The sequence below is a fragment of the Pyrgilauda ruficollis genome, unplaced genomic scaffold, assembly GCF_017590135.1.
Source record: "Pyrgilauda ruficollis isolate IOZ18807 unplaced genomic scaffold, ASM1759013v1 scaffold66, whole genome shotgun sequence".
Classification (NCBI taxonomy): Eukaryota; Metazoa; Chordata; class Aves; order Passeriformes; family Passeridae; genus Pyrgilauda; species Pyrgilauda ruficollis.
This window is the reverse complement of record NW_024528377.1, coordinates 5,013,398-5,027,930: the sequence shown is the minus strand read 5'-3', so window position 1 is coordinate 5,027,930 and position 14,533 is coordinate 5,013,398. Positions and strand designations below refer to the sequence as shown.

General features: G+C 41.9%; 1 protein-coding gene across 1 annotated transcript in view; it reads right to left on the bottom strand.

Annotated features, from left to right (window-relative positions):
- Positions 1 to 14,533, bottom strand: part of PDE3A (phosphodiesterase 3A) — a 210,961-nt gene that overhangs the window by 147,919 nt on the left and 48,509 nt on the right. The window lies entirely within an intron of this gene.

The window sequence follows — 14,533 nt, the reverse complement described above, 5'->3', positions numbered from 1 at the left end:
TACTGCAGGAGAAGAATTCAGGGATCTCTACACCTTTTTTCCCAGTTTGAGCCTGAAGGTTTGTGAGTAAGGAGCCACAGTCCCTAGAAGGGACAAGGAGTGTGCTTTCTGTCACCTTCAGTATCAGCCTCTGACTTCATCAACACACAAATTCACTGCACAACATAAAAGCTTGGTTTCTCACCAGCCAGGGAGGATGAGGGGTTTGTTCTCCAGCTCTGCAGTCGGCTTTGGCACATCACACCCTCTCCTGCCTCTCTTCTGCTCAGAGCTGTCTGTGCCCCACAAATGGCCCTGCAGCTCCCTGAAACTCATCTGGGGGCTAAGCAGCACCAGAATAGGGATGCAAAAGCACTCATTGATACTGGCAGAGAGGAAGAGCTAAAAATAAACCAAAACAAAACTAGCAGGGACACTTTTGATTGCAGTGTCTCATTCCACAACTCGCCATCATTGGCTAATGGTTAAAACCATTAAAATTCCCCTCTGTCCCATTCCAAACTGCAGCACTGATTGACTGCAGAACCCTGGCCAGGTCATTTAACCTCTCCTTTGTTTTAACCAGCTGTAGTGGGAGGATGAAGGTCCCCATCACCTGAAGTTTCTTTAACAAAGATGCTTTGAAGGATAAGCAAGCAACAGAAACAGCACAAAGCACAAATATACAGTAATGAACGAGCTACTATAAATCAAAATATTTTCTTTAAGGAAAAAAAAAAGATCAAATCTGAAGGTCAGATTTCTAAGAAGCAGCAAAAGAAGTGAACTCAGATATGTAATTATATTTGGGATGCTCTGAAAAAGAAGTTCACTAAACAGCAAGGTCACATATGAAAAAAAAACCATTGTTCCAAAAATGCCAAGTTTTACAAAAAATGTTCATTCATAACACTGTTCAAATCTTTTAGGTTCTTCAGAGTTTTAAGTCCATTTTCTCTAATATATGGGCATTTTTGGCCCTTCCTACTACTTCTTTGTGAGCATTTGCTCAGGCATTCATCAAAGGCAAGTACTGAACATGGGAACCCCTCTCCTGCCTGTCAAATACGCCCTAAAAATCCTAAATGGGTTAGCACAGACAAACAAATACATAAGAGAATGTAATATGAGCTTTTGGACATTTGACCCAGTTTGGAAATGATCACCTCCTTTTTCAGTTGGTTTCTGTTCTTTCCATTGCCCAGGTGAATGTCCTGCCTTCCCAGCTTTTAGCTTCTGTGGTTAAAGAATGAATCCCAGGCATTCTGTGCTCCAGAAACCTTCACACCCCCTTTTATTTAGCAATACATGTGAATGGAAGGGTGAGCATCACTGCATGAACTTCTTGTCTACGCCACAGTGCAATTTTGGTGCTTCTAAATACCTGAAAGAACAGAGCCATGATCTTAGCAGTTCCTGCAGGACAGTTTTGTCCTGACTCTGCATCCATAACCAATATGTTTCATTCTTTGCATGGCTGCCATTTTCTGGTGATTTGCACTGCTGCTCCTCCACCCATTAGCCAGAGACATTCCCAGCACATCCAGCATTTGGAATAACATATGGAACAGCTCTGTATACCTCAAACTCCATTAAATCTATTGTCCTAGACAAGACTCGAAGCAAAGACTGTAAAAATGCAGGCAGAAGCAGTTACATTTATTGCCAATTCAGAGATTAATTAATTCCAAAATTCACCTAATCTGGAGTGTACCCCTGTAATAAACTCCACCCTGCACATACAACCACATGTGCTCACCCCAAAGCTTTGCTCCAGAACACTTGGCTCATTCATTAACATATTGCACTCCTTATTTTTGAAGTATATACACTGCAATCTGACCTCTTCCCAGGAGTGAATTTTACACATGATGATTACACATTTTTAAGAATTTCTCAGTCCTAGTTAAGAGGGGGATTTCATAGTCTCAGTGTGTTCTTGCCCTGGCCTAAACAAGTGTCTAAACTATCATCTGGTCCTTTTAAACCTGTGGCACTCCAACCTGGTCCAAACTTCTCTCCTCACAGTGAAGCAGCAATTGGTCTGGACAAGAGCCCACTTAATTTTCTACCACCAAACCCTATGTCAGGAAAAAAACACCTTTTTTTTTGGTTCTGTTCAGTCCCTTAATGGCTGTCATTAATTGGCAGGGTCCACCTTTCAATTGAGCAGCTCTGGTGTTTAACAACACACGCAATTAGCAGGCCCTGTTACTGTTTATCTGGGAGGCAGGCACGGAAATTTCCAAGTGTGTGGTGTCTGCCTTGCCCATTAGAAGGAGGAAGAGCGAGGACATTAGTCTTTGTGACATATGGTATTCAGATGCACCCCACTGACACAGAACACGAGCGGCCTCGGGGCACTGACGGTGAACACGTAACCTCTGAAGCCACCACGGCCCAACTGTCCCCCAGTTTATCACTGTCCCCCAATTTATCACTGTCTCACAAAAGCCACGTGCACTCACTCACTCCTGGCCAGCCATCATTTCAAAGGGGCTGGCATGTCACTGCAAAAGGGACAGACAATGAAAAGGTCAGCGCACTCCGAAGGTTTTTGTGCGCTGAGCTCTGGGTTAGGTGGGAACCAGCAGAAGAAGTTCTGCCTGCCTGCTTCTCTCTGTCCCCACTCTCAAATGCTTATGTGGGAGCAAACATTAAAAAAACCTTCTTTGGAGGCAATGAAAAAGGAGAGCCAAATGAAATTCTTACCTCTCGTTTTGCCTCCGTGCTTTGCAAATCCTCTCAAACTCCTTGTAATAATGTAAATGAAAATAGATGCAAATGCAGGCAGAAGAACCAGTAAATAATTGACTGTCTGATTACCGCTGTCTGCTCCTCTGCAGAGCTCATTTGGTAATTATGAGGAACTGCAAACAAGCTATATAGCTCTGTGGATGCATTTAAAATCCACACATTTGGGGGGGCTGGTGGGAGAAACACATTGCATCACATTTTACGCACCATTGTTCCTTTTAATTCTTATTTTGAGCTTAATAAATCTACTACTACTTATTTTAAGTTTAACAGAGACATGTAAGTCAGAGATGAATATTTTTGCTGCTGTACTGAAGGAAAGTGAACATCTTGCTGTCAGATTCTGGCATGGCTTGTATTTATTGTTTACCTTAATCTATAGCTTAACAAGCCCCATTTCCTTTCAGCTGTGTACAAATACTGGTGTGACTGACATGGGACAATGACACGTGTCCAGCTGCAAAACTGCTTAAAAGATGCATTAAGCACTGCCCCTCAACCAAAACAATCTGTCTTACCAAGACAAGGTGTGCCTGCATTTCCAGAGCCACTAGACCAACCTCTAAAGGCACCAGACCTGTGCAAAGCACCAAAGAAGGGTTCCCAAGATCTAATTTCTGAGTACAGCTGGGCATTTTTGATACTAGTTTGTGAGGACAAAACAGAATTAGGTTAATACCAATATAGAATAGAATAACAGGATTTTTTAAATCCCCTTGGGCCAATAAAGAGCTGTCACTAGGAACAAAAAAAAGCCTAAAAAACATTCCATTTCAAACATGCTCAGTGCTTATGCAAGATATATTAATAATTGAAGAACAGAGCAGTTAGGAATCCTGCCTGTTTCTTTCCAGCTAGCCCAAGCCCCAGTCTCCCATAGGCAGGTAAAAATTCATGAATTATTCCATAACCAGTCCACCAAGCCATTTTGTTAGACAGGCTGAAGGGCCCAGAATGCTGTTTTAAGTGTAAAACAGCAAATATGGGACTAAAAGATAATGCTAGGTACTTCTGTAGCAGTATGTTAACATTAGGTAAAAAGAATGGAGTGAAATTCTAAGTTCTTGCCCATGAGTTTATCACAGAAGGAAAAGCAAGCAAACAAAAATACTCAAGTTAAATACCAAATATTGAAAGTAATTTAAAAAAAAACAATTTGAGCTGAAGTTCACATAAAACCAGCAAAAAAGGAAAGTTATTTTTAAAACATACATAAGCAGATTTAGATTTAGAAAACAGGGCATTTCAGCATTCAAATTCTATCTGCTGCTCTAAACTGAACCTGAAGAGCTGCTGAGTTTTGAATTGCCTGATGTAGGAAAAATCCTACATAATATACAAGAACCCAATTATTCATTTGTGCTGGCCAGTGCCACTGCTTGAATATCCAAACTGAGGCCATCACAGCCACAACTAGGAACAATTGCCCTTCCTGCAAGTGCTAAAGACTGTCCCAAATTCCCACTGCAGCAAACATCACCCTCGGTGATGAAAACATGTCCCAGGTAAGGGGGAGGCTGCAATGAAGCTTCTACAACATTTTTCTTCCCAGCTGTTGTCCTCTCTGCCAGAGGATGGCATCTTAGGAGCAGCTGATGTTCAGCAGTGCTGCCTGATGGCCATGCCATAAAGCAGCACCTGGCCACATCTCTACATTCAACAGTCCAGTCAAGACAGATTTCAGTGATGTTCAAAGTCAAAAGAGGGCTCTTCCCTTTCCTTGGAAGTTACAGGAACAATTTTACTGTACTTCCTATTTGCACTGTCATTCTGACAGAGCAGGAGAGAGGAGATAAGGAATGTTTCCCTCTGATAGGCCACTGGAATTTATTTAAAACCCCATAAAATTAGCACAGATGTTGTAATACATTTCAATTGTCTTTATATGTGCTTAAAGCAAGTCTGAACTGCAAGCATGGGAATATTTCTTCTACAAATCTGACCTCATCTTGTCCAGTAAGTGACCCAGGGGACCAAATTACAGTATTAGAGTCTGCAGGTAATTCAAGCATTTTCACAACCAGTGGACAAATCCTGCTTTGTCCAAAGCCTTATTCATGCATCAGAAAACAATCTGGAGCAGAATTTCAAATTACTTAGAAGACAGAGTCTTATCTTTGAAAAATAGCTAAGTTACCAACTCAAAAAAGTTATTATTCTTAATAAAAGAAATGTCATGCAAGACAAGTGGTAGATTCTAATAGCAGCCCAGTATTTTTACAGGGCTGAAATTTAAAGTTGCATGTGGTCATCACACCCTGGAGCTGCAGCTGACACATGGACAACCTTTGCTCCATGGAGGAATGGAAAGCACATGTGTCCTTCCAGAAATCCACATTCAGTCACACTTCACAACGCCAAGTACAAAAAAAGACAACCACAAATAGTTTGTTTGCTGACGAAGCGGCACCAAAGCCTTGGAAAATTCTACAAATAGTGGCAAGGAATTTTGTGCTAAATAATATGTCTGTGGCAGAGATGAATTCAGTTCAAGGGTGATTAGAAGCAGGAAGTAATAAAGAAAGAAAGTCAGCATCAGACTCTGTCGAAAGTCTTTAACACCCAATTATCATGACTATAAACAGCAGGAAAAAGTTTAAAATTTATTGAAGTCAGGCTAGCACTGCATGCATCCCCATATCTAGGGGATTTTATTTCTATGAAACCCCCTAGCATATCAATCAGCTGTAAGGAATGACTAATAAATTTTAATATTCCTCTTGAAGTTCATATTAAAGCATTTTACAGCAGGAGTTATTAGTTTATTACTATTAGATCAATATCAATATTGATTTGACATAATAAAGTTAGTGAGCATTCATTTCCTTGCTAATTTAAAGACAGCAGAAAACGGGAAACAAATATTACAAAACATCATTAATAAATATTCAGTATACACCAGATTTTGAAGCTCTACCTTCTCTGCATGAAGGAAGTAAGTCTTAAAAACAGCAGAACTCCAATCTTAACTTCACTTGCCATTATGGTTATAAATGGAAATGGAAAGGAACGTTCCCTTATGATCCTAAATGACACAATAGTATAAAAATTACATTAAAAGACAAGACCTGTGAAAATATGCTTGTTGACTTAATTACACATTAAGTCAATACCTAACAAAATGAGGAACTGCACTATTCAGAGTATCAGCCTGAGGAAACTGCATTTACAGAGAAGGGATCTCGCAGGTAAAAACTTAAAATGCTTGAGGATGAAGAATAACTGCAAGTGTGGGTAGGTCACTTGTGGGCTACCCAATAATGCCCAGGTGACTGAAAAGCTCCTGAGTACTTTTGTGGATCTTCCTCAAAAGGTACCATTATAAAGCACTTGCACTTCCAACCCAAAAAAAACAAGATAATAAATTCATTTTCCAGCAAAGAAGTCAACAAGCCTTTTTATTACCAATAAAATTGCTAGTAGCAAACATATAAGCATATTTCTAAACTATTTCCTTATTTTAAGTCAAGTGCTGTAAACTAGTTAGCTTCATAGTAACTATTCAATCCTGAAATCTATTTCTGCTTTAGCTGAAAAAATAAAGCTGAAGGTAAAAAAAACAAAACCAAAAAAAAATCTTAAATACCAACCTTGCAATAGATGTGGATTTATTTTCCATGGTAGCATGTGGGGTTTACTGGTGCAAGTACCATCAGAAGAAAATACTCTAGTCTGTACTTGACTCACAGGCAACAACTCCAAGCTGCAGTACAGGCAGGACCAGTGGCATCAGTTTAAAGTGGCCAACATTTGTCATGAGACAGCTCATTTTAAGTTGAATGTGCAATGTTTGATTCTTCATTTTGTGCTTCAGATTAGGGATATGGGTTGAATTTTTGCTGTGCAGGTGACAGAGAAACACATTATTTCATGCCTGTGGAACACAAAATCTGCTTTCTTATCTTATTTCAAATAATGAATTCCACAGTTTGGAGGGGATACAGTACTGCAGATATCATTCTGTGTCCCTCTCACAAGATCCTCCAAAATGGCCAAGTTGTAAGACAATGGAAACAGAACCTTGGATGCCTTAAGCCCTGCAACTCCTGCCCTGGCAGGAAGCTGCCTGCTGCCAGGGCTGGGGCACACAGACAGCAGAAAGGACTTCTCTGGCTTACCTGGTAGAATTCTGCAGTCACTGTCCAGCTGATGCCTAAATGCCACGTGTCACAGTCGAGATGGCCACGACACACCGAGTGTCACCATACAACTCCAGAAGGCTCCAACCCACACACAGGAACACCATTCCCCTTCAGGAGGCTGCAGCATGTGCCCTCCTTGTCCCCCAGCAGAGCCTTTCATGCCCTGCTGTTGATGCCCTGCACCTGTGTGCCCTCTGTGCCCTCTGGGGTTGGTCAGTGCCCCTGGGCACTCCATGGCTCGTTCCCTGCAATGCTGCTCACCTGTGCTGCACAGCTGGAGCCACTCAGGGATGAGGCCACAGCCCCACCACAAGCACCACTAACCCTGTGCCTACACCTAAATGAAGCTGTAGTCTCATTTTAATTTCACACCAAACCTGCGAAATTTATCTTTAATAAACACTTATGACATTTAGTTTAGACAACAACAAGGGAACAAATCCACAAACTTGGGAATGGCCACACAAATAATTTTAGTTAGCGCAGAAGCAGGTTGTGATTCAAGACATCCAAACTCTCTCCTCTGCTTGCTGCATGACCTCAGACAAATAATGCTGCTCATTCTCTTAATATTTCTGTTCCCTTGCAATTTCCTGCGATGAGAGACCCCCAAGTTAATGCCCTGCACCTGTGTGCCCTCTGTGCCCTCTGGGGTTGGTCAGTGCCCCTGGGCACTCCATGGCTCGTTCCCTGCAATGCTGCTCACCTGTGCTGCACAGCTGGAGCCACTCAGGGATGAGGCCACAGCCCCACCACAAGCACCACTAACCCTGTGCCTACACCTAAATGAAGCTGTAGTCTCATTTTAATTTCACACCAAACCTGCGAAATTTATCTTTAATAAACACTTATGACATTTAGTTTAGACAACAACAAGGGAACAAATCCACAAACTTGGGAATGGCCACACAAATAATTTTAGTTAGCGCAGAAGCAGGTTGTGATTCAAGACATCCAAACTCTCTCCTCTGCTTGCTGCATGACCTCAGACAAATAATGCTGCTCATTCTCTTAATATTTCTGTTCCCTTGCAATTTCCTGTGATGAGAGGATAGTGAATCAGATCTCACCATTTAGGTAAACATCAAAAACATGTGAGAGGGGACTCACATGAGAAGGTGAGACAATCAAGGTTCCTGTTGGTTGAAGTCCCCAGGTGAAAATTAATCCCATTTAAAATGGGGCTGACTGCAACATGTTTGATAGCATACAGACCCCAACTTGCTCACATGTCAGAATCCCTTTGAGTGCCAGAAATTTTCCAGCCCGACATCTTTTCCCCTGGGGAGCTGATAATTTCTTCTGACATTCGCACAGCTCTCTTTCCCCTTTGTGCTGAAGAAGAGGCACCTGTGTTTCTCCAGTCATTTATAATATTCAGATTCTGCTTTTGAACTTTCCTTTGCCCCAGTTTCTTGTCATCACTGCTTAGTTATCAGCATGGGGAAGCGAGCAAGTAGCTTTCTCTCTTCCCTCAGGCAATACCATTGCTGCGCTTTGATTTGCGTCACAGAGACAAAAAAAGTAGAGCAGCTGCAGCCCTTAATTGCAGAAACCACGTATGTGAGGCCAAGCTGCAGTTTCACTGTTGCTCTTTCAGCGAGAAAAATTATTAAAGGCCCAGTCCTGCTTCCCCAAAAACACGTTTCCCAGCTTGTACACTAGAGCAGTACGCAACTTTCAGACAGTGAAATATGGTAAAAATTTAGAAACATCAGTACTTTTAAGAATAATGGCAAGTTTCAGAAATAGGCTCCAGGTATACACCAGGTACATCACTTGAGTGTTTCCCACAAGTCTGTTAAGGGAGCAAATCCATCACTGTGTCCCAGTTCTCCTTGGAGAGGATGGATGGGGAGAGATGCTTTACTCCCCTTGCTAAGGTGGGTTACTGCAGAGGGGAGGGTCAAGTGTCTGGGTTGTTTTTTAGGTGCAGGTAGCTTTTTGTTAATAAATACAAGAGCTAAGAGTCACATCTGACATTTGCAGTGAGGGGTAGACGAGCAGGTTTGGCAGTACATCCCAGGCTCCTGGGGTTGTCTTTCCCCAGATTTGGATCCTAATTGTTTCACATAAACACACTCCTTTTTACACATCCATAGGTGCACTCCCACAGCAAAACAAGGAGTGCCTTTCATTAACTGAGCATGGAAATGAAGAGCTTGACCTGCTGGGAATTCCTAAGCATGGAAGCTGGTCACTCTGATCCAGCCCTGGCCAGGAAAACAATGACTATGGCCAGGCCAATACTGATATGGACTAGAAAATACACAAGTTTATTACTTGCAGCTTCAGCATATACTGCCTTTTTCCTACTGAAACACTTTCTTGCAGGTATATAATCCCTCTGGTTCTGAAGTTTTCATGAAGATGATCATCTCCTTCCATACTGTCCAAGTTACCAGATGGTCCTAGAAAGTATTTTAAGATATATTTTGTTTACTCTGTAGAGCATTAAGACAAATTTATACTGAGAAGGAGCATCATCTGCTGCTGATAATCTTTTGCTTCTAAAGAAAAGAGCAGTTCTGTAATGGATCATGTGATAAAACTGTAGTATTTCAGAAAAAGGAATAAGGCTATCAGGGGTGGGTGGTGCAAATATGAAGCGTAGAAAGAACACAACAAACTAAGAAAGAGAGAACTATCAATTAGAATTCCTAAACAAAATAATGATTAATTACATTAGGAAGAAAGCTTCCAGCACCTCAAGGCCTTCTACTACACAAATTTAGGTGGAGAATGCTTTCAGACTGTACATTCAAAACTTACACCTGCAGTAGCCACATGCTGGTGATGCAACAGCTGGATAAATCCACTCTGCCATCCAGCCTCCACCAGCTGATTCAAGAACAGCAAGGAGCATGAGAAATTTCTCATTTTACTGTAATCATATGCGTGTTACTGATGCTTACACAGCCCTGCTTTCATGAGGAAGAAAAGCCAAAAATAAAAACGTCCCAACTTAAAAGAGTACCCTGTTCTAGTGGTATTTACACTGCTGCAGAAGCATAAGGTTTGGATTACTAATGTGGGCTACTCACCACCAAATTCCCAGGAAAACACAAGCTGGAAAAGGTTGTGCTTGCTTTAACTTCTTGACCAAAAGGTGAAACTCTTCTAGATAACTTTGCAGTTCTGTTTAAAAACTATTTTGGTCCTGATGAGATTTGTCATTTTACAAAAACCACACTTACTACCTTGAAAAAAACCAATCACCTTGAAGCACTGTTTCATCAGCTAGAAGAACAAGAAAAATCCCTAAGTCACTAAGATTTGATTTTGCTGGAAATTCCATAATTATTTTCCCTACATTACTTGCTCATACTGGGTGAATATGGTGAAGGCTCTGATCTTTACTGTCATGTTCTCAGATTGGATAATCCCTCTTTTCAGGAGAGCTCAATTGTGCCATGAGTGCAGGGTGCTCAGTCAGGAATACTTCTTTCTCTATTCAAGGGCATTGTCTGATCATACCAAACAGCTCTGGCTTAAAGCATAGACCTGTCCTTGTTCATGAACACTCATTTTGGTGCCTCACAATCGAGCTGTTTGCTCTAGGCAGTTACTATGGCTTCTGCTCATGAACATGCTTTGTTCCTCAATCTCCTTCCAGAAATTAGGAAGCAACAGCCTGACAACAGAATGGAAAAGACAGCAGAAACCTCTATGTCAGAGCCACCATCACACATTTGCTTCCAGGTCTAGATGTACTTTTGGGCTCACAGTTGCTTATTCCAATCAAGTTTTGTCATGGGAAATTCTGACAGATGTGGAGAAGAACAATGTTTTTCACCTACAGTGAAATGTTCTGAAAGGCAAGATGCCTGGTGGTTAATTTTCCCCTTTTGGTAAATATGCATATAGCCTGCCCTGTTTTTGACTCAAATGATATTTGAAGTATTTTTAGAGGCAACCACTGGCTAGACCAAACATTCTCCCTTTCCTGAAATAGTAGCTTATTTTATGGTCTCTGAAGCATCCTGGCTTTCCCCGTCTCAACTGCAACTCAGTTCTGATCTACTCAAACAGAGCTCTTCCCCACACCTTCAGGGATGCTCCCAATTCTGCACAGCCCACCTCAGCTTTTGCCTACCAGAGCTGTATTTCAGTGAGCAGTATCACCCAGACAATCCAGCTCCTGGTCTCCTCTGGACTGCAGAAAAAGCAGTATGATGGTATCTCTACTCATCCCAGATTTCTTGACAGAGACGGTCCCAGAAAAATGGACTCGTTCTCCAGCACAAGCAGCAAGAAGAGATGTGTAACAGGACAAGTTCATTCCTCCATGGGCACTGAAATCTTCCACGAAGGATGGACCAGGCTCTGAAGAGTGCTGGCTGAATTCTGTGCCCTTCAGATGAGTACCTAATGTACCCTGATTTCGTTCAAGTTTAACGAAAGCATCACAGAGGAACAAGGTGTGCACGCTGGAAAGGCACCAAATGGTGACATGTTTGTACTGCTGTTTGGCTAGAACAATACAGCATTTATCAAAAGTTAAACATTTACTCAAAACAGGGCTTCTGAACACTTTCTGCCACGGTGTAAACTGCTGTAATACAGCACGAAGTTCCATACAGAGGAGCACACACAATGCAAGAGGTAAAACAATTCTCCTGACTTGATCCAACCCTTTCTGCTCTGTTTTCTTTTTTCCTAAGCATGGGAAGAGTGGGATAAGACTATTCCATGTTTATCTTAGAAGATAATAAATTACAACAGCATCTTTTCCTGTTTGATTTCATCCTTATTTAATTTAGTTAAGGAGAAAAAAATAATAAAAGCAGTGGTACAACAGAGAAAGTAATTGACTTAGGATTTGTTAGCCCTGTGGCCTTGATCCAGTTTCACCTTTCATATCTAGATGCCTAAACAGAAGGAAGAGTCACGGGAAAAAAAAAAAAAAAATCACACAGTCCAAACAATTGTTTGTTCAGCAGGTATCAGTAAAGTGTCACCCAAATCATCCTGCTTCTGGATGGGAAGGAATTTGCCCTAGGGCAGTAGACTGTGACTTAGGCACCAGAAGTTTGAGGTCCAGGGATACAGAAACCCTTCTACTGCCATTTCTCAGTTTAGAAGGGCAGCAGACTGTCCCAAGAGGGATCATAAAGCAGCCCTGCCACACAAAACCTGACTGGCTTTTTTCCTAGCATGCAAACTTTAAGACTGATATTGCTTTAACACTGTTGAGTGACGCTGATTTTCATGAGTTCTCCAGCAAGTAGTCAAGGAATTTAATTTTTGCTTGAGCCAATTCTTGAGACACATATGCTCCCAGTCTCCAGAAGCAAGGGATTGGCCTGAAATCTCTGAAAAAAAGGGGCTGTAACTTGCATATCCATTCTTACCACCACTGCTGCAATGTTTATGTATTTATATACAAAACCAATATACAATGACAAGCATCTAAGACTTCTCCAGGGAGAAAAATGACATGGAAACCTCCCCCACCTCCCAAAGGGTACGACCTGGCAGATGGACAACTGTAACTGAGACGAGCATGAGGCTGAAGAGCTTTTCCAAATGTACTGGCTGTCCTGCCCCAGTGGCAGTGGTGTGTTTCTTGCTTTGTGTTGTCATCTGATGCAGACTCGAAGGAATGAGCCCATCCACAGGACTCAAGCAGCACAGAAATGCATTTAACAGGCGCCATGGAGGCACTGAAATAATTACCCAACGTGCAAGGTCACAGTGTGCTGTACTAAATCTTCCATGTATTGTAAACAGGCAATTTCTGCAGGACAAAAAGCACGGGCAACATTGTTTTGCTCACCTATTATAGTGGCCTCGCCACCAGAATCATTACAAAAACAGGATATGTGATTAGAGAGGAAAATAACCTGAGTTTTGCCCTCAGGCCATGGGCTCTCCATCCCTCCAGCTCCTCCCAGCAAGCACAGTGGTTTCACTTACACAGGGCTCGTGTTTCTGCCATCTGCCCACCATACTGGTGGGGAGCTTTGGAGAAGGACTGAACAAAGCAGGGCTTGTCTCTCTCCCCAGCCAAAGGGAAGCCTGGACTGGCACCCAGCAGGCAGCCTCTACATCAACAACTACTCAGGAGTCTGCGAAGGCTAAAAACAGCACGAGATTTTCTTTCTAAGAAATAATTTAAACAGAGTTGAGGCCGTATCAAGAGCTGGAAAAGGGCCTATTGAAAGAGTTGGGGGGAGGGGGGAAGACCCCATCAACTACATGTGCGATAAAACTAAGGCAGCACAAAAATCCAGCAGGAAGCAAAGATTTATTCACAGCCCTTCCTGTAGAGCTGCTTGACTTACAGCCTCTCCTAATTCCAGGTAATTAAGAAGCCTCTCCTAATTCCAGGTAATGAGTGGCTAGTGGCATTGCCAAGGAGGCTTTGCCACAGTTACAGATTTCCCTGTTACAGCAGGTGGGAAGAAAAGACAACTACTGGGAAGAAACCATAATTAAAACTGGGAAGAAACCATAATTAAAACCCAATAATGAAACAATTAAACCCCAACCATATTTGTATGAAATGAGTTAATGCAGACAACAACTCCGTAAGAGGAGGATGAAGAACTCCAGTGTGATCAAAATCTTATCCAGAAATGGAAATTCTTTCCTGGGAACTCGGGAGAGGCACTCAGACAACTGTAATCTCCCATTCAGTTTGAGGCTGGGCAAGCAGCTAGGGCTGGAACCACCACTTTCAGTCAGTTGCTCAACACCAGAAGTTTATACAGCAGTGATAACAGGTGTGTAAAATAAGTCTTTGAACAAATGAGAAGAAAACTTCCAAGACCAGACTTTATGTCAAAGAAAAACAAAAATACCACAGGGCGCTCCATCACTCCCTCAGCTTGGAGTCTACCTTATTTTCCAGTGAGTAGGAGGCCATAAAACAGTAAAAGCCCACAGAACACAGTATTTCTGAATAGCTGCTAACAATCTGGAGGTTAGACCTAGTTGGATGTTCAATAAACATCTGCTGGCATAAAAGTCATACGCAACACAACCAGAATACACACATCGATCTTACCATCTCAAGGGGATTCACAGTCTACTGAAACACACAGCTTCTTCATCAGTTATCAAAGATAGAAAAAGAAGGTGTGACTGCACACTGGAAAGACCTAATTGTTTAAGAAAAAAAAAAGAAGGCAAATAAGAAGTATTAAAAGAAGCAATAAAATGGAGAGCTGAAACGAATCTTGTAATTTTCAGATCAAAATAAATTAACGTGGTCTGAAAATTAAAAACATCCCAGATTAAAACTCAAGTCAGCCACACCATTAGTGCATTCCTCCCAGACCGAGTGGTCTGAGGAATTTATAAATTTGGCATCGTATAAAATGTGCTATTCCTGGCAGGTCCTGGAAACAGGGGAAGTGGAAAGGCCAGGAGCACAGGCAGAGCAGCAGGGCCAGCTTCAAGAGCACAACTATGGGGTACTTGCTGCCATTTCCAAATATTTTAAGTCCCAAATCCAGAGCACCAAAGAAGGTTAACAAGTTGTGCTCATCAGCATCCCCTTGGATTAATCTACAGCTCTGATACCTGCTGGGATTTGTAGGAAATCCACAGCAAGTTTATATTGATATACATAAATGTTACATGGCTAAAGACCTCTTTCACTGGTTTAATTAAAAAGTACAAAAGTCATCAGCTGGGACATCCCTTTT